Consider the following 5000-nt stretch of genomic DNA (forward strand, 5'->3'; position numbering starts at 1 on the left):
AACCAGGAGCCAAGTCCCCCCCCCCCCTCATCCGGTCACTCTTTCCCAGGACACAATCAAAGTAAATCACAAATAATTCTTTACCTTATAACTGATACGTCTTTTTTTTCACTCGGTTAAGTTACAGTAGAAATTGTGCTGATCTGCAGTATAAGCTAACACAAAATCACATTTAGGTCACTTTAAAGTCTGATGGGTACTTCTATACAATAGCTCTGCAGCTACTAATTTTGATAATTTTTTTTTTTTTATCTGAGGAAGTACATAGTGCATTATTTAAAGCTGATCCTTTTTTTTCTTTTTTTTTTTTTGAGGAGGAACAGTATTTTTACCTTATTTGTTAACCTTTCTAATCTTGGGGGACCCCCAGTGGAAAACTGGGGTGTTTGGGTGGGAAATGTATTAAAGAATCTGTTTCAACATACGAATAAGGGCACATGTAGAATTAGCAATAAAAAAGGACACCAGCTAACCTAAACAAACTACCTAACCTAACAGCCGTATCCTTACTTAATGGGGGAACTGGTAAAAGCTCATCATATACAGTTAAAGGCCTAGCTTGAACCTCCAGTCTATCTTACAAGGCACTTTTCTGGTATCTGAGGGGTCCTGGTCCTGTAACCGAGACCCAGAATAGTCCGACTCCCTCTGAAGTTTCAGAGAGTTCTGGTTCTATTAGTGATGGTGACTCCTATGGGGTGACTGCAGTAGTCGCATCATACCTTATTTCTCGAGATTGTAACAAGTCCCGATGACAGGAAAAGTTACTGTTCAACGAGAACTATTACTCAGCCTAAGCCTATTCTTAAGCCAGTTGGAGGAAAATAGCCCTGGATGCTTGGTTATGTCCTCCAGAAAATTTTGATGAGACTCCTAAATTGAAGCCTGATCCTGATTCTATTCGAGATCGTGTGGTCTTCCAACTGTGGGAGAACAGCTCCACTGAAATATGTGAAACCCCAATTTTGACTCCCGAATTGGTTGTTCACACTCCTGGCCCCAAATTTCCAACTCCCTGATTCGTAAGATCCTCTTTCTGAGAGGAGGGTGTCGTTCATCCTCCAGGGAGTTGGGAATATTCCAGCATTCCATTATTGGAACCACTTTCTGCTGACTCCAAGAGTACCAGTCCAGATTTGCCAAGACCTGCTAGTTTAGAAAGTCCCGTTTCTGACTCTGCAGTGTCCTTTTGTCCTGCATATGACTTTCTTGGCTTTTTGCCACTATAAAACACAAGTAAACACAAACAAGAGACATATACTTTGCATATAGGAGTGTAGCTTATATGAAAAAACTTAGATTTAGCTTCTTTGGAACATCTGTGTTGTTCAGTATACAAAGCTTATAAAATACAAGTACAATTGCTTTTCGAGTGCCACGTGAAGCATTTTGCAGGCATTTGAATTTTCATCTTGACAGAAATTCCCAAGTGCGAGAGGATTTGACAAAACTATTATGAATTAGCCTGACTGTGATGAAATGATGTTTGTGAAGAATCTTTATTCTTCCAGTAAGTGTGTAGGAGAAGGCAGACAATTCTATGCTGCACACACACATAAAAACAATACAGTATTGAACTCTGGTGAGTTGAGTTTTTTCACGAAATGAATGCAAACTGAATTACTTGTTATTGAGGACTTTGTACTGTATTCATATGGTGTCCAATTGTGGGCAGTTTTTTTTTTTTTTTTTTTTTTTTTTTTTTTGTGAGGCTCAAGTGTAAAGGGATATCAGTTTTTTTATTTATTTATTTTTTTTTTTTTGCTTTAGAAATTTTCTCATTGATATACTGTACTTAACTTGTTTTTTTGTTCTTTTTTTGATAAGCCTCTTTCAATATATTTTTTACACCGTGTCCTGTTACCAGCCCTAGAAATTTTTTTCCCTTTCTCCTAATTTTCTTAAAGTTTACTTCAGCTTGAAGAAATCTTATTATTATTATTATTATTATTATTACTTACTAAGCTACAACCCTAGTTGGAAAAGCAGTATGCTATAAGCCCAGGGGCTCCAACAGGGAAAATAGCTCAGTGAGGAAAGGAAAAAAGGAAAATAAAATATTCTAAGAAGAATAACAACAATAAATATCTCCTATATAAACTATAAAAACTTTAACAAAACAAGAGGAAGAGAAATAAGATAGGAGAGTGTGCTCGAGTGCACCCTCAAGCAAGAGAACTCTAACCCAAGACAGTGAAAGGCCATGGTACAGAGGCTATGGCACTACCCAAGACTAGAGAACAGTGGTTTGATTTTGGAGTGTCCTTCTCCTAGAAGAGCTGCTTACCATAGCTAAAGAGTCTCTTCTACCCTTACCAAGAGGAAAGTGGCACTGAACAATCACAGTGCAGTAACCCCTTGGGTGATGAAGAATTGTTTGGTAATCTGTGTTGTCAGGTGTATGAGGATAGAGGAGAATATGTAAAGAATATGCCAGACTATTCAGTGTGTATGTAGGCAAAGGGAAAATGAACCGTAACCAGAGAGGAGGATCCAATGTAGTACTGTCTGGCCAGTCAAAGGACCCCATAACTCTCTAGCAGTAGTATCTCAACGGGTGGCTGGTGCCCTGGCCAACCTACTACCTTAAAAAGAAGATAGTTATTTATTATTTCTGTTGATTTTTCACTACCTGTTAATTCACCAAGCTCAAGGCAAGAGAAGATAATACGGAAATTTAAGGTTCTAGCTGGGTCCCCTTACCCAATATAAAAAATTGAAGGGTGGTGCCCGGTGCCCAGTTCTCTTGACTTTTTACCTTTTGCCAAGATTTCTGGGTATTCCACTGTTTTATCTTTTTGCATAGTGAACGTTAGTGTTGTCGGCATACAGACACTAGGCAATCTGCGTGCTACATCTGGCCAGTCCACAAACCACTACAATGTATGGCAAGTAAAATGTTGAAAAGGGAAGAACACTAATTGTTGATGGGAAGAACACATGCTGGTGTTGGGATTAAAACGGATTTTGACGTAGGAAAAATCTATTTATGGGCTCAAGCCATGTTGTCCTGATGGAACGTCCTTCCGGCAGCTTCCTACTGTATAATATTGGTGCTACTATAGCGTGAGGTCTACCACACTATAGCGTGAGATCTACCTCCCGTTAGTACTATAGCGTGAGGTCTACCGCTGAATTATTCGTCCCTTAGAGATGAAACACATTTCATACATTTGTTTAAGCAATACACACTTAATTTACACATATCTTAAAAATGACTTAAATAGATAATTGGATTTCTAATTACATTAAAAAAAGGAATAAAGGTAAAAATAAACATGTTATCATATATTTCCATACATTTATCCTAGCGATACACTCTTCGAACATCAAACATGTTATCATATATTTCCATACATTTATTCTAGCGATACACTCTTCGAACATCAAACAGGTTATCATATCTTTCCATACATTTATTCTAGCGATACACTTCGTACATCAAACAGGTTATTATATATTTCCATACATATATTCCAGCGATATACTTCGTACATCAAACAGGTTATCATATATTTCCATACATTTACTCTAGCGATACACACTTCGTACATCTTCCAAGAATGACACAAATAGATCATTGGAAGTTTTTTTCATCACCTTCCAGCAAAAATGATCAAGATGAGACTGGAACAGCTGACGACCAACACCTCGCATTAATCTCTTCAGAATCATCATTTTAGCGTCCAACCACGATCGCTCAATTGCCTGTGTGTGTGCTCCTGTTGCTGGTGGTTCACTGTAGAATGCTGATATCTCTTTTAGGCCGAGGGTAAAACTGATTTAGGAGATCTATTTGCTTCCTTTTATATGGGCAGGCCACGTTTTGATGGATTTGGGCAGTTCACGGTTAGGTGCGGGGCTCTGGGACGCTGGTCACGCGGTAGACCTCAGCTTCCACCTGGGTAGGCGACATATGGCGGTAGACCTCACACTATAGTAGCACCATAATATTTCTGCAAGTGATATTACAAGAGGGCTATAAGGTATGTTTAGGTAAGGGAAACTTTTCTTTAGGAATGGATGAGTAGAATAATTTTGTGTGTGTGTTCTAAAGGGAACATCGATAAAGGCAGTGACAGGAAAAGAAGAATATGTTTGGAGGGTTCATAGTCCAAATACTGTAGTGGTTATGAAACTGTAATTATCCCCAGGGCCATTCCTTATCACCATTTTTTTAATACCCATCCATTAATTTAAAATTAAACAAGACAAAGAAAGACATTATTTGCAGGTCTTTGCATTGTCCCTAAAACTTCATAGCAGCACTCACTTTTTAGCCTACTTCAATACCTCTATTCCCACTTCTTTCTTTCTGTCCATTAATTTTTACTTCATACTAAAGCTATGGTTTTCTCCCTCAGTTTCTTTATTATTATTATTATTATTATTATTATTATTATTAGCTAAGCTATAACTTTGGTTGGAAAAGCAGGATGCTATAAACCCAAGGGCTCCAACTGGAAAAATAGCCCAGTGAGGAAAATAAACTATATGAGAAGTAAGAAATAAAGAAATTATTATTATTATTATTATTATTATTATTATTATTACTAGCTAAGCTATAACTTTGATTGGAAAAGCAGGATGCTATAAGCCCAAGGGCTCCAACTGGAAAAATAGCCCAGTGAGGAAAATAAACTATATGAGAAGTAAGAAATAAATAATTTATTATTGTTATTATTATTATTATTATTATTATTATTAGCTAAGCTATAACTTTGATTGGAAAAGCAGGATGCTATAAGCCCAAGGGCTCCAACTGGAAAAATAGCCCAGCGAGGAAAAGAAATGAGGAAATAAACTATATGAGAAGTAAGGAATAAATAATTTATTATTATTATTATTATTATTATTATTATTATTATTATTAGCTAAGCTATAACTTTGGTTGGAGAAGAGGATGCTATAAACCCAAGGGCTCCAACTGGAAAAATAGTCCAGTGAGGAAAATAAATGAGAAAATAAACTATATGAGAAGTAAGAAATAAAGAAATTAT

At 36.9% G+C, this 5000-nt stretch overlaps 1 long non-coding RNA gene across 1 annotated transcript in view; it reads left to right on the forward strand.

The window, feature by feature from the left end:
- The window catches only part of LOC137647323 (uncharacterized), a 151762-nt gene that overhangs the window by 572 nt on the left and 146190 nt on the right, over positions 1-5000 (forward strand). The window lies entirely within an intron of this gene.

Source organism: Palaemon carinicauda, chromosome 9 (genome assembly GCF_036898095.1).
Source record: "Palaemon carinicauda isolate YSFRI2023 chromosome 9, ASM3689809v2, whole genome shotgun sequence".
Lineage (NCBI taxonomy): Eukaryota > Metazoa > Arthropoda > Malacostraca > Decapoda > Palaemonidae > Palaemon > Palaemon carinicauda.